General features: G+C 38.8%; 1 long non-coding RNA gene and 1 other non-coding gene across 2 annotated transcripts in view; one reads left to right on the top strand and one right to left on the bottom strand.

Annotated features, from left to right (window-relative positions):
* Positions 1–1,815: 1,815 nt before the first annotated feature.
* Positions 1,816–15,451, top strand: part of LOC145523589 (uncharacterized) — a 116,903-nt gene continuing 103,267 nt past the window's right edge. Inside the window, exons 1-3 of the long non-coding RNA XR_014066734.1 lie at positions 1,816–1,973; positions 8,344–8,433; positions 10,460–10,582. This is a non-coding gene — a long non-coding RNA (uncharacterized LOC145523589). The remainder of the gene's footprint in view (positions 1,974–8,343; positions 8,434–10,459; positions 10,583–15,451) is intronic.
* Positions 8,796–8,897, bottom strand: LOC145524916 (U6 spliceosomal RNA). The gene has a single exon (XR_014067948.1). It is a non-coding gene; the product is annotated as a U6 spliceosomal RNA (small nuclear RNA).

Below are 15,451 nucleotides of genomic sequence, written 5' to 3'. Positions count from 1 at the left end.
CTTCATTAGCATGGATGGCTACAGATTTTCTGTGGTACATGCCTCAAGTAGAGTAATTATTGTCTAAAATTTTTCTATTTCCTTTTCCTTTTTTTTTGGCTAGAGATCAGGCTCTGTTGGGGACTTCTGTCTGCAGGTATTGGTGTCCCTGGGTTACCAGGTTCTTGTCTCCAAGTCTAGTATATACAAAGGAGAAGAAAACCCAGGGAACTTATTGTTATTCCTTAAATTCTGTGGTCTCCAGTCTTACTGCCTTCTTTTCTATACCTTTCGGAGCCTTGTGATGTTTGTTTAGTATATAATATCTAGGATTTTAGTTATACTTAGGCATGAATAATAGGTGAAAATATGTCTAGTCCATTTTCCCAGAAGTGGTAGTGACACTTGACTTTCTAAAATATCCTTTGTTTATTATTACTTTTTTAAAGTTTTTTTTATGTGGACCATTTTAAAAGTATTTATTTAAATTTTTACAATATTGCTTCTGTTTTATGGTTTTTGGATTTTTGGCTATAAGGCATGTGAGGTCTTAGCTCCCTGACCAGGTATTGAACCTGCACCCCTGCATTGGAAGGTGAATCTTAACCACTGGACCACCAGGAAAGCCCTTCCTTTGTTCTTTAGACTTTAGTCTAACATTCCTTCATCTGTGAACCATTCTGTCATTTTCCTTAGGACCTACGTTGTTTGACTATTAGAGGCTCTCATAGAAGTGTTCATTTCTCATCTTAGCATGTGTTTATAATTGAAGTCTTAAATAAATTTGAGTATTTGATTAATTGCCTTAATTGGACTCTGAGTCATATATGTCATGATTATGACTGAGTTTTAGTTATTGTTTTATTGACAGTATCTGGTAGTATGTATGGCATTAACAGGAGATTCTCAATAATCTTTGTAGAATGAATAAGGTAGTGCAAGAAAGTAGAAAGGGCTTTAGTTCTGCAGTTAGATTTTGCCACTTTACTAGAAGTGTAATCTTTATAAGTTTTTTTGTCCTTAATATTTTCTCGCATGTTGATATTAACTGATGTAACATGGAAAGTTCTTCATTCAGTTCATCGGGTGACAATTTCCAATAGCTATTCTTTTTCTTCTTTCTCTCTTTCCTAGGAAACTGCAGCCTTACTTTTTGTGTTTGTTTTACTTTTTTTCTATGTTTGTTGACAGGCACAGTGCCCAGGACATAATGGAAATTCAATAATTATTGAATGGAATTAAATTGATACACTTATTATTACTTTATAGGACTTATATGAAGTTTCTGATTAGCATTATACATCTAGGAAAATGTAAATAAACAGAATCAAAATTTATAGAGCAAAGAGTTTAATTTATAGGTGAAAAGCTGTTTGGCCAATGATTCACCTTTGAAATAGAATTGCAGCAGGTTGAAAATAGTAAATAAAATTCAAGGAAACTGTACAAATGTTTATTCTATAATAATTGCCACAGGGAGTTACAAGAACAAGTCCATTTGGAAACATAAAAAGAACGTGAACTGTGTTTAGAGGCCAAAAAGTCCTCTGAAAAAGTAGATAAAAGAAATTTTTGACAAATGGAATCAATTTTATCTCTTAAAGTCAGGAAAAGGGAACAAGGAAAAATGGACTTTGAAACACATACTTGACATTGGTCATGGGAGAGAACAAGAGAAAGAGAAAGAAAAAGAGTTCAAAGCCTTCGGCTGACCTTTTCTTCAGCAGTTCTGGTCTGTGCCCTGGGCTTGCAGCACTGCCCACAGGGTGACTGTAAAGGGGTTATCTTTGCAGTTAAGGGTGCCCATTGAATTTTGGACAGCGTGATATACACAGCACAGCAGTTGGTTCCATCTCCCAAGAAAGCTGTAATTTACGGTTGTAAGAAAGGAAGAGAAGAGTCACAAAGAAATCCAGAACATCTCTGTGCAGATGTGAGTGAAAAATGGGAAAATGCATAGACAGGAGACCACTAGTAGATGTGTATAAATGGTGGTAAGTATGTATTGATGACATACTATGTGCTTGGCACTGTTCTATGAGCTTTACATGAATTAAATCATTCAATCTATTATGACTGGTATTCTTATCATGATAGTCGTCTCGGGATGCTGAAGTTACAACAATCTTGTAGGTTTGTTAATACTATCTCTCTTGCCAGGTTGGAAGTTGGGAGATGGTGTTTGGAATGGGGAAAAAAGATATTTTACACTCCACTGCTGTGCTTTCTGTTATAGGTAGAATTGTCCCCCCAAATTTACATGCTGAAGTCTTAATCCCCAGGACCTTAGAATGTGACCTTATTTGAAAATAGCTGGTGAGGGAGAAATATATATTCATATTTGCTTGTATGTACATACATAAAGATACTTTGAATGAATACCTGGGAAAACAACCATAAAAGCTAACTCTAGAGTGATGGGATCCTGGGCAAAGAGGGAAGGTGGTGAGAAGCACAATGTATTTTCTGTTTTTAGGATCCTGAACCATGTAAATGTATTATAACAATAAATCTCAAGAAGTCAAAGTTTTTTAAACCTCCAAAGATTAAAATGCACCACACTATTTCTACAAAAACTAAAAGAAAGAAAATAGGGTTGTTGTAGATGTAATTAGTTAAGATGAAGTCAGAGTGGAGTTGCAACAGTGACAGTACGTGTATGGTTGTGTCTGACTCCTTGTGACCCCATGGACTGTAGCCCACCAGGTTCCTGTGTCCATGGGATTTTCCCGGTAAGAATACTGGAGGGAGTTGCTGTTTCGTTCTCCAGGGGATCTTCCCAACCCAGGGATGGAACCTGCATCTCTTGCGTTTCCTCCATTAGGAAGTGGATTCTTTACCACTAGCGTTACCAAGATGAAGTCAGAGTGGAGTTGAGTAGAACCTAATTTCTGTTGTTTAAGCTATGCAGCATGTGGCACTCTGCTGTTCTGGCAGCCCTGGCAAACTGATACACTTTCCCTGGAGCACAGACCTTTGTAATCTGGAAGGTTATGTATCCTTTTGAAAGTATAAATGGAACAATGAGAGCCTTCTCTCAAAAAAATGCAAATAGCCACAATTTTGCATACAATCGCAAGAGTTCACAGACTTCTGCAGTCCATCTACAGATCCCACCCTCACCGCAGGTCAGACTGAAAACCTTCGTCCTAGAGCCCCTGTGATCTCACCCGACCACTCAGCACTTCCCATTAAAAGAACCACTGTTTCACATATGATAATTTACACAATATTGTAAAGTTAAAAAATAGAAAACAAATTAAAAAAAATAAAATCAACAATAAAAATGTTGAAAAGAAAAAAAAAAAACCAATGAAAAAAAAAAAGAACCACTGTTGACTCTCTGACAGCATCTTAACAGCAGCAGAAGGCAATACTGCTCTTAGGAGCTGGTCCCGTGGAGCTGTGACTCACATCAGAGTATTCAGGTTAGAAATGCTGGGAGCCTTACCATGGTCGCCCGCTAAAACATACAGCTGCTTTTCTATATCCTCTTCTTCGGTTTAAATTAAAACAATCTTCTCCGTAGTTTATAGGTCTAGTAGAGAATTAGGTAGAGGAAGCTCTTGCTGTTTTGGCATGCTTTAGGGAAAGAACTTGGTCTCTGAGGGACTATTTCTATTTAAAATCCAAATATAATTGGGGGGGTGGGGCGGGGCTGTGGGGTAAAAACCAAAGCGACTAAGAAAGTGGTTCCTGAAAGGAGAGACAGGCTCTTGCAGAGGATGTGAGAGGGAGCCAAAAACTCACTCTGCTTCCTTCACACTCTGCTTGGCACTGTGAGTGTTTGTGCATATTCTGGATCTCACTGAGTGTGTTCTGTGCGCACGAGGCTGAAAGGCTTTAAGAAGAGAAATGTAAGAACCACCTGCCTACATCCCGCTGTGTGTGTGTTTGTAGCTGTGTCTTGCTGTCTAGAGGCTGGCTTCCTCCTCCTGCTCAAATAAGGCATCTTTCTGTTCTTGTGGTGAAACTCTGTGAAACTCAGTCTGTCTCCTGCTGTCGTTTTCTAGCCACAGATAGAACTGCCCTCACTGCAGCTCTGTGTTATCCTTGAAGGATGCCTTTTGCTTGAGTTTGTATGATTTCTCTCTGTCATTCGCTTTGAGGAAGAGAGACCTTGTCTTGATGTCACCAGTGCCCCTCACGTATTGACTCACAGGAGTGAGTCTGTGTTTTTCAGCTGTCAGTATCGAATTCAAACAAACATGAAACATGGTCTGGCAGATAATCTGGTCTGCACATGGGATGAGATTTCAGAAAGCCCAGTTGCTCCTGACATTTGCTACCATAGGATGGAATAAATCGTTTTTAGGATTCTTCCCTGTCAGGTTGCTCTTCCATAGGATCAGCCTCGCTGTCTGGAATGATCAACTATTTGTGTTTGTGGAAATCCTGCTCACTCTTAACCACCTAAGGTACCTGCTGCCTTCAGGAAGTCTTGCAGATCTCTCAACTGCATGGAGTTTTTGACAGTTCATGGTTTTCCTTAGGTCATAGTTCTAAACTCAGAGTGAGTCTGTCTGCGCCTGAGATCATAAGGTCCTGAGGACAATGCTTGGCCTTGCTCATTTTGCAGTCTCCCTCAGCACTTCACACAGGATGCTGACAACAGAGTGCTTTGAGGTTTTTCTCTTTCCCTGAAGCCTTCTAATACCTGACTCTACCACTTAGTCTTCCTACATGAATCAGAACTGGGGTTGGCTTTGAATTTGAGATGGAAAGTGTTTTGGAAAATGCAAAGCTGAAGAATGTAGGCAAAGGGACTTAAAAGGAGATGCCAGTCAATATTATTTAATGGGATCTTACAGAATGTCATGAAAACAGAGTAGGAATTTATAAGAAAAGCAAGTAGAGAATAGGGGAGGAATTTGAGATAGGGCACGTTTAGAATAAGTTAAAGATGGTAAAATATTTAGATTTACATACTAGTTTGCTTTTGGAGAACTTTAAGGAATTTCAGTAATATAAGCACAGGTTAATCTATTGCTATAAATTTTATATCACCAGAAACAACATAAAGCCTGAAATCAAATAAGAATTTAGCTATTTATAGGATGTGATTATAAAATGTGATGTACTTGGAGCTTCGGAAGAAAGAGGGCTGATTAAAGAAGACCACTGGATTACAAAAGGATGATAGAGAAAACCAAGGCTCATTTTTAGATTTTAGCCTTACTCAATTTAAGGAAGAGATATGGAGGAGAGGCGTGGAAAACAGTGGTGACAGCTAATCAGATTATGAATCTTCCTGGTGAAAAGACAGGTAGGATGTTAAAAAAAAGTGAAAGTGTTAGTCACTCAGTCGTGTTCGACTGTTTGTGATCTCATAGATTGTAGCCCACAAGGCTCCTCTGTCCATGGAATTCTCCAGGCAAGAATACTGGAGTGGGTTGCCATTTCCTTCTCCAGGGGATCTTCCTAACCCAGGAACAAATGCAATTTATTAGCCTCTGGCTGTAAACTGCTGAGTTACAGAAGCAGCAGCACCCACCTTCTTGAAACTTGAGTTTTAGATATGCTGTAATCTAACACATCTGATAGTGGGAGCTTTTTATAGTGATATGAACACTTAAAATGAGACCTATCCTCTTAATAAATGTTTAAGAGTACAATTGGGTTTTTCTGGTGGCTTAGTGGTAAAGAACCTGCCTGCCAATGCAGGAGACCTGGGTTTGATCCCTGGGAAGATCCCCTGGAGAAGTAAGTGGCAACCCACTCCATTATGTTTGCTTGGGAAATCCCAGAAACATAGAAGCCTGGCAGGCTATAGTCCATGAGATTGCAAAGAGTCGAACACGACTGAACTGAGCAACTAAACAATAACAACAACAAGTGTGCAATACAGTGTTGCTAATTATAGCCACCGTGTTTTACAGCATATACATGGAACTTAATCATCTTATATAACTTCTTTTAAAGACATGCTCCCAGGCTGCCTTAACTCAAGATAGCCATTCCCTCTATGAGGTCTCTCACTTGAAAAAGAAACACTCTGAGTAATTCACAGTGGCTAACTCTAAAATAAGCTAAATAAATAAAATAAATAAATAAAATAAAATAGAAAACTAAGATCATGGCATTTCGTCCCATCACTTCATGGCAAATAGATGGGGAAACAGTGGAAAGAGTGAGAGACTTTATTTTTTTGGGCTCCAAAATCACCGCAGATGGTGACTGCAGCCATGAAATTAAGAGATGCTGCTCTTTGGAAGAAAAGTTATGACCAACCTAGACAGCATATTAAAAAGCAGAGACATTACTTTGCCAACAAATGTCCATCTAGTCAAAGCTATGGTTTTTCCAGTAGTCATGTATGGATGTGAGAGTTGGACTATAAAGAAAGCTGAGCACAGAAGAATTGATGTTTTTGAACTATGGTGTTGGAGAAGACTCTTGAGAGTCCCTTGGACAGCAAGGAGATCCAACCAATCAATCCTAAAGGAAATCAGTCCTGAATATTCATTGTAAGGACTGATGTTGAAGCTGAAACTCCAATACTTTGGCCACCTAATGTGAAGAACTAACTCCTTAGAAAAGACTCTGATGCTGGGAAAGACTGAAGGCAGGAGGAGAAGCAGACGACAGAGGATGAGATGGTTGGATGGCATCACCAACTCAATGGACGTGAGTTTGAGTAAACTCCGGGAGTTGGTGATGGACAGGGAGGCCTGGTGTGCTGCAGTCCATGGGGTCACAAACAGTCGGACACGACTGAGCAACTGAACTGAACTGAACCCTAAAATAAGATGCATAGTGTTCTTTTTCTCTGGACGTAATACTGCAGAATGGGTAAAGGAAGTTGTACAAATTGACAGATAATTATAGTGAGAGAAGAGAAGGGAAGAAGCCCAGCTTATAATCATTTGTTCAGTAAATATTCATCAAAAACCAACTATGTGTCAATAAATAGTCCTATGGTGGGAAACACATTGCTATATTTGGGGAATATTAAGGGAGATTTGTCTTAGAGCAATGAAAAATGGGAGAAGATAGTAGGAGATAAGATGTGACAGTTGACCAAGGCCAGATCAGGAGCTGGTAAACAGTTGGGTTTTATCCTAACTGTGATGCCTGGACCTTGGAAGATTTTGAGCAGAGGAGTGACATAACCTGATTTAGTTTTCACAAGCTTTGTCTGCCTGCTCCATGGAAAATGCAATTTGGGAGGGCAGGTAGAGAAGCAAGCCGACTAGCGGGGAAACTATTGCACTTCTTGAGGTGAGAGTTAATGATAACATGCCAGGATGGTAGCAGGGGAGGCAGCAAACATGACTGGAGTGAGGAAATATTTTGATGTGTATAAGTTGACAAGATGTGCTGTAGATTTATTGCAGGGGAGACAGAGAGAGAATTCAAAGATGACTTCTGGGTTTTCAGACTTAGCATGTGAGTCAGCTCAAAAAAGCCTTGAAGAAGCAGGCTCTAGAGGGTGATGAAGGCTGCTGCTTCAGGAAGATGCTTAATAGACAGTCAAGGGAGATGATGAGTAAGCTATCAGATATATGAGCCTGGGACTCAGGGGGTGGTCAGGGCTGGATATATACACTTGATAATCATTAGCAAAGAGATGGTATTAGCATGTGGGGTCTGGATGAGGTCACAGGAAAGAATGTTGATAGAAGAGAGGATGGAACCCTGGACTTAGTCGTGGGACATGCTAATATTTGGAGGTAGGAGGAAGAAAATGAGTAAGCAAATAAGCCTGAGAAGGAGAGGCTGAAGAAGAAAATTGGGATGGTAAATGTCAAAAACAAAAATATATCCAATGCTGCTCACAGGTTGAGAAAGATGGAGAGGGAGAGGTGACCCCTGGGTAGGGCAAGATGGAGGTTCTGATAAGCTGACTGCAGTGCGTTGAGCAGACAGTAAGAAGTGAGGAAGCGGAAACGCTTGTCTCAACAGATTTTAGTTATAAAGAAGGCAGTGGGCAGAAATAGGGAAAATTCATCCATTCTGACAGGAGGGAAGGTAGAATTGAAAGGTAAGGATGCAGGTAGGGGCTGACGGTTTTGAAAACAAGAAGTTGTTATTTTTTCATATTACAAGAAAAAATAGAAAGCAAGTGTTCTTTTTTTTTCAAAAGCATCCATCCCCATACTTGTTGCTTGATGAAAAGTTAGATCGAAGAAGAATGATAGCTGCAATGGGACTTCTGAATACTCACTTGGTGTAAATTTGTTTTCATGTTTCATGTTTATACACCAGTTGTTTAAAACCAATCATCTTAGTTTTTAGGAAAGCTTTCTAGTCAATTCTATGTAGAAAAGTAAATAATACAACAACATTTAAAATGTTTTAAATTGCTGTTTAGCATCAACATGAAATATAATTATTCTTTGATTACTATCTTCTGTCCCACAGGTCTCTCAAGAAGCATAAAAAATACAACAGTGGAACATTCAGTGATAACAGATGATTATACAAATGATTATTCTTCTGAACTGTTATGCAGTAAGCATAAATAAATAAACAAAATCCAGCTTGCTCTAGTCAGTCTCTTCAGATTGCCATATTCAGAATTTTAATGTTGTGTTTGCCTCTGCTTTGCTGAGTAACAGTGAACTAACAACTGAGCTATTCTATGCCCATTCAAATATATAAAACCGTTGACAAAGGACCAGTATTTTAAGAGCTTGATGTCCTCTTAATGAAGCGGTATCAATATATTTTTTTCTAATTTTTGTATCACAGTAAAATACATAGAACATAAAATTTATAATGCTAACCAATTTTAAATGAGCACTTAAGTGGTATTAAATATATTCATATTGTTGTGTAACTCTCAACACCATCCACATCCAGAACTCTTTTCATAAAATATGGAATGTTTCCTGAATTTGTATGGCTGAGCAGGTGTCACGCTAATCTTCTCTGTATTGTTCCAATATTAGTATATGCACTGCTGCAGTGAGCACTGACACACATTTTAATGAAAACACTTATTTACATAAAGGAGTAAAAAGTATAGAGATGGTGACTCTGAAAGACAAGCAAGATTCATTTAATGATGATTGTAAAACTAAGGGCTTTGATTAATTCTATAATGCTCCCTCTCAGAGTATTGACACATGGAAAGTGACTAAAATACCTTCTGATTCTACACACAGGGATGGAATATAGGGATAGATTATTTGATCCAAAATGATCATTGCTGTATTCTCCTGATTTATCTAGTTAAAAAGGAAACAACAGAAAAATGACTCAAATCTAGGTTGAGTTCTTACTATATGCCAGACACTATGCTAAATCATGCACAATGCATTTCCAGCTTACTTCAAAAAGAAAATGTCTTATTTTCATTTTAAAGACAGTAAGATTAAGATTCAGAAATGGTAGTATAATTAACTACACATGGTCTCACAACCAGTAAGATGTGGGTGAAAAATACGGCTCTGGGTTAGCTTGCTCTTAATCTCTGTGATCTGTTGTCTAAAGGTGACCACATCTGCCCCCAGTTTTTTCAGTTTATGGCCTCAGACAGTCTCCCCAAACACACCCTGTTCTGTGAACATATCCTGTTCTTATGAACGCATTCTTTTTGCTTGCGCAAACATTTATGTGCTGAACAATGCTACCTACCTCATCCAAGTTTTGTGTTGAACTCTCACAATTATTTCTAAATGTTTGCAAGCAAACATTTTCTTGATAGCTACAGTCAAGATTTGTGGTTTGGGAGGATGGGGAAAGATTTCGTCAATATTCTTTGGTGCAGTTTCTGTGTATTCAGGCTTACAATTTGCTGACTTCTGGAACGATGGTTTGAAATGAGAACATCTCTTGAAATAAAGCTGCTGTGCCAGAAGACATCACATAGAATTCCATTTCAGCTCTGATGTACAAACATTCCTGCATCTACAATCTGATCCTAACCCTTGTTATGCGCTAAATGCTTGCCTGCATGCATGCATGCTCGGTTGCGTCTGACTCTTTTCGACCCTGTGGACTGTAGCCACCAGGCTTCTCTGTCCATGGGATTTTCCAGTGGGGTGCCATCCAGAACTGGCCCTAATGGGGCTTTCGTTCACTATCTAATTCAGGAAGCCCTTAAATGTTTGTCAGCTGTTGGTGAGGTTTCCGCTTGTTTTGTTTAGACTCTGTGGGCTCTCCTCACCCAGCGCTCCCACTCCTGTTACCTACCAGGAATTCTCTGCTGTGGCAAGGGCACGGCTTTTGGAAGCCATCCCTGTCCCAGGTTTGATGTTGATTCCTTCACTTTTTGCACTTAATGCGCAATTATGTTCAACTTTTTTTTTCAATTTCTAACAGTACAGACATAATTTTAGATTTACCTGCGATCCAGTAGAGATTTATACAGTTGAGAAATGCTTCATGTTTGTTGGGGGAGGGGTAGAGGAGATTGGTAAAGGGCTTTAATCTTTTTTTTTTAAGATATTTTTTGTTGTGGACTATTTTTAAAGTCTTGATTGAATTTGTTACAATATTGCTTCTGTTTTACGTTTTGGTTTTTGGCTGCAAGGCATGTGCGATCTTGGCTCTCTGACCAGGGATTGAATCTGCACCCCCTTCATCGGAAGGCAAAATCTTAACCAGTGGACCAACAGGGAAGTTCCTAGGGGAATTTAATCTTATGCCAACAAATGTAAGTGACAAAATAAGCGGACCTGGGTGAGTTTCATGTTCCCTCCTGCTTCTTTCTTTTCCACACTCCTCTTTTCTTCCCTGAGCTTTCTCCCCCAGCAGAACCTGACCATCCAGATACAATACCTCGCAGTTCGGATTAAATGCATGTGGGCAGGTGGGCAGGAGGATGGAAGAATGGCTTTCCTAATCCCTTTCTTTTTACTCCCCTCTTTTCACACTGGGTTCTGTGCTGTTGGAAAACATGTCTTAACACGGAGGCCCCCTCAGACAACTTTACTGTTTACGAAGCCAGGCCGGCTTTTCTCTTCGTTTACAATTTTGTAAATTCTGAGAGAACTGTTTTTTATTTATTTAATAAAATGTGGCACATACATTTTGTAAAGTATGATTTGGCTTTAAGAAAGAAGGAAATTCTGCAATATGCAACCACATGGATGAATCTTGTGGACATGATGCTAAGTGAAATAAGCCAATCACAGAAAGGCAAATACTGCATAAATCCACTTGCATAAAGTAAATCAGAAACCAACACAATATTTTAAAGCAACTATCTTCCGATTAAAACTACATAAATTAAAAAATAAAGTAAGTCAAATTCATAGAACCAAACAGTAGAATGGTGGGACTGGAGGGAGGAGAAAATGGGGAGTTACTGCAAAAAAGTTTCAGCAATGCAAAATGAATGAGTTCTAGAGCTTTGCTGTACAGCGTTGCATCTGTAGTCAACAATGCTGTGTTATACATTCAAAAGGGCTTCCCTGGTGGCTCAGCGGCAAAGAATCTGTCTGCAATGCAGGAGACACAGGTTCAATCCCTGGGTTGGGAAGATCCCCTGGAGAAGGAATGGCAACTCACTCCAGCATTCTTGCCTGGGAAATCCCATGGACAGAAGAACCTGGAGGGCTACTGTCCATGAGGTCACGAAAGAGTTGGACACGATTTAGCAACTAAACAATAATAACAACACACTCATAAATTTGCTGAGAGGCTAGATTTCATGTTGTGTTCTTGCCACAATAAAGAAAATTAAACAACAACAACAACAAAAAATAGCTGCTTTTTAAAATCTAGATTTCCAGTGCAGAAGGCTAGACTGCATTTGAGTGGTGCTTAAAGTTTCCAAATGCATCTGGTCTCTCTAATCTAGCAATTTTTCACACCCAGAAAGTAATTTAACTGTGTGGAGCTGAAGAGCTGACTTTATAGTGCTTGGTGAGCTCTTTTAAATTATGTTGCCCAGAAAAAATTTCTGACTAAGTACCATAAGCAAAACACATCTTAAAATCAGGACTATTGCTTAAATGAATAAACTTTTGAATGCTTAACGATATAATATTTCCCAAGTTATCATTTAGGAGATGAATTACTACTTGAATTTTCTGCCCCTAACTTTCAATTATTTTCAATTGCCACATATAATTCTTGATAAAAGCAGAAAATATTTCTTCAACATGAGCAATTCTTAATGTCTTCAGCTTATAATTTTGTTGTCTCAATTTTAATTGCAATTTGTGTTTTCTGAGCCAGAATAGTTTAAAAGGAGCACAAAAGTTTCCATTGTTTAGTGTCCTACAAAATGAATATGCCTGAGTTGCAGTCATTAAGAGCCTTACATGGGTCAGTTTTTGTTACTGTCTCCCCTCTTCCCTCCAACCCAACTTTATTTTTTAGCATGAGTGAGCTAAGAAGAAGCAACTATTATTTGACCAATTTACTTAAATAGAAAACGAGTGACTATGTGTCTCCTAGAAAGATGGCTGGATGTGTTTTTCAATTCTGAATGCTACAACTAAATTTAGCCAAAGTGCATTGCTTTCTGAATGCTTCCAAAATGGAACACTGTGCTTTGATTGTTGCTTTGGGAGTCTCATTAAGACTCTAAAAGGTCAAAGGAGTAAAGACTGAAGCAAAATACATTCATTTACAATACATACAGCACAATCAAAATGTAGAAATCAGCTACATATGTGATGCGGTTTTCTTCCAGGGTATTTGTATAATAGAGTCCTGTTTTTGTGGTTAGCTGATATGTCTAAATGGTTACATTTATTCAACCAAATGTCTGCAGTGTTGTTACTAGTGGAGAAACATTTCAGATTGCCAAATGTTTGTTTCATAAATTAATTTCTGAACAGAGGGTGATGTTGGAATCAGATATTTTTCCCATAAAGTGAGATGACTATCCCCATAGTGGACAGGTTTTTACTTTCTTAAGAGACAGACATTTTTTATAAGACTTCTGCTCTAACACATACTTTAAAAATTTCATGAGGGGAGGAGAGAATGCGATAACTTTGGCCCCTGGAAAGTTGCCCTGTGAAGGATGACATCAGATTTTGACAAAGAATACAAACTAACTTAAAACTCAGTTTTCCCAGAAGAGTCTGCCCTAGCTTGAAATTCAATTTTCTCAGGTACATTTCAGTAATTTGTTTCTGCCAGTAATAAGGAGATTATTTTCATGTGAATGTGATGATATCCTATGGAGGAATCAGTGGGAGTGTTCCTTTAATTTGAATTTAGCCTTTTCTCTAACATATTAAGAGGACAGAATAGCTTGCTACTTGGTTTTCCACATTCTGCTGCTGCTGCTGCTAAGTCGCTTCAGTCGTGTCCGACTTTGTGCGACCTCGTAGACGGCAGCCCACCAGGCTCCCCTGTCCCTGGGATTCTCCAGGCAAGAACACTGGAGTGGGTTGCCATTTCCTCTCCATTCCACATTCTATATTTTAGCTATTATTTTCTTTGGCTCTTGAATATCTCAAAAATTATAATGAAGTAAGCTCAGAACTTTCCTTTTTGTGTCCATAACTGATCGCTATAGCATTTAATATTCCTACAAGGATTAAGAAATACCATAGTCCAGGCACTTGTCCAGGTGCTAGCAACTCACCAGTGCGTGTATGCTTGGTCACTTCAGTCGTGTCTGACTCTTTGCTATCCTGTGGACTACAGCCCGACAGGCTCCTCTGTCCATGGGATTCTCCAGGCAAGAACACTGGAGTGGGTTGCCATGCCCTCCTCCGGTGGATCTTCTGAACCCAAGGATTGAACCAGCATCTCCTGAGTCTCCCGCATTGCAGGCAGATTCTTTACCCATTGAGCCACTTGGGAAGCTCCCAAAAATTCCATCAGTGAAATACAAATAAAAATCTCTGCCTATATGGGCCTTTCATTTCTGTATATGTGTTTATACTTAAGTTTATCTTTTCCAGCGCCCCCACCCCCACCAAGCTTCAATAAAAATTCCCAAGCTTTTCACCAATCTTACAATTTTAAAGATTGTAAACTTTTGGAAGAAATGACTATGAATTACTTTCAATCTGAGGATACAGTGTCCCTGGCACTCTTTGGAGCTGAGAACTAAATCAACGTTATTTACTGTTTTTATCAATGAAAAAGGTCAGTGTTTCTTAAACTGTCCTTTGGACCAATGCTGTCAGAATCCCTTTTAGGTGGTGGTCACAGTCCCTGAGACCCACCTCATAGCTCCTGATTCAGGATATCAGGGTGAGGATCAGAAATCTGCATTTTAAAGAAGCAGTCTAAGTGATCCCTACACATGCTGACAACTAAATTTAAGTACTAATTTAGACAAAGAGCTGAAGAAAGTGAATCTTAAATTAGAAAATGACCACACGCAATTGTAGGAAAAGGATTGACCTTGTGGTATTTAACGCGGTGTGAAAGGGCAATAGAAGTTGTCCTTCAGAAACAACTGGCACCAGAATTTCTCCTGGGGAGAAGACTGTTTCTTGTTAAGGAAAACTTTGATTCTGCTTGGAGAGAGAACATAAGCCAAGCAGAATAAATGTCACCGAGGCACAAAGAGAAAACAAAATTGAAACAAGATTGGAGAGGGGAGACTGAAGATAGGAACAGAGAACCATACATCTCGGGGGAAGGCTGGCGACTGGTGGAAATGGCCTAGCAGATGTCTAAAACAAATTTTAGGCATTTGTGTGGTTGTGATAACTCTTTTTTTCTTTTCAAATACTCAGTTATGGCTGTTAACACACACAAAAGCCTGATGTGAGTGGTTTTTGTGGGAAACAAATTAAGTCAGTGGAGGTCTGCGTTGAGGTTAAAGAGGAGCAGTGAAGATGAAGGAACACCCAACCACCAGGAGCTGGGAAGAAGAGGGAGGTTTAAGAAGGGAGAGATCACAGCCAGAGAGCTTCGAGAAAGGGCAGGAAATTTTCAGAAATGCAGAGGAAGACAACTGTATTCCCACTGAACGAGCAGTTTGAGGCTCAAGCTGATCTTATATAGGATCTTGAAGAGCAGGATGACCCAGTGAACATTTGCCATTATGGTTAGGTTCCCATTTTATGTGGTTATGCCTTATCTTTTTGACTAGATTTTGAGTTTCTAGTTAGAGTATTCTTGTCTTTTTTTAATTATTAATCACTTTTCTGCATGCTATATTTTACACACTATAGGCTGCTACATATTTATTGAAGTGTTTTGTGCTATAGAGTGAAAAATGTAGTGGATTGTGAATAAAAAGTGTCCTAGATTTAAGATCTTTCCTTTATTCCCTTGTGGACCTTTTAAGTTCTGGGCCCTTAAGTCTTACAGACACTTTTAGAAAATAACTTGTCTATGCCTTTATTTCTAGAATGTCTGAGTTATTTAATATTTACTATTTCAGTGGAATGGAATGCCATTTCTTGAAAATAACATCTATAAACTACTTTTCTCTATGAAAATATATGATAGTTTAATTTCCTGAAGTTAGTTTAATTTCCAAGCAAGTATTTCAGATCTTATATGTGCTCTGAAGCCTTATGATTATTTTAACTTTGTGACTTAAAAATTTGTGGCTAAGCTCATTACATTTTTAATGCTGGAAATACATTTATTT

The sequence above is a fragment of the Giraffa tippelskirchi genome, chromosome 10 (genome assembly GCF_054371585.1).
Source record: "Giraffa tippelskirchi isolate mGirTip1 chromosome 10, T2T-mGirTip1v1.2.pri, whole genome shotgun sequence".
NCBI lineage: Eukaryota > Metazoa > Chordata > Mammalia > Artiodactyla > Giraffidae > Giraffa > Giraffa tippelskirchi.
The sequence above is the reverse complement of the archived record's forward strand: the minus strand, read 5'-3'. Positions and strand labels throughout refer to the sequence as shown.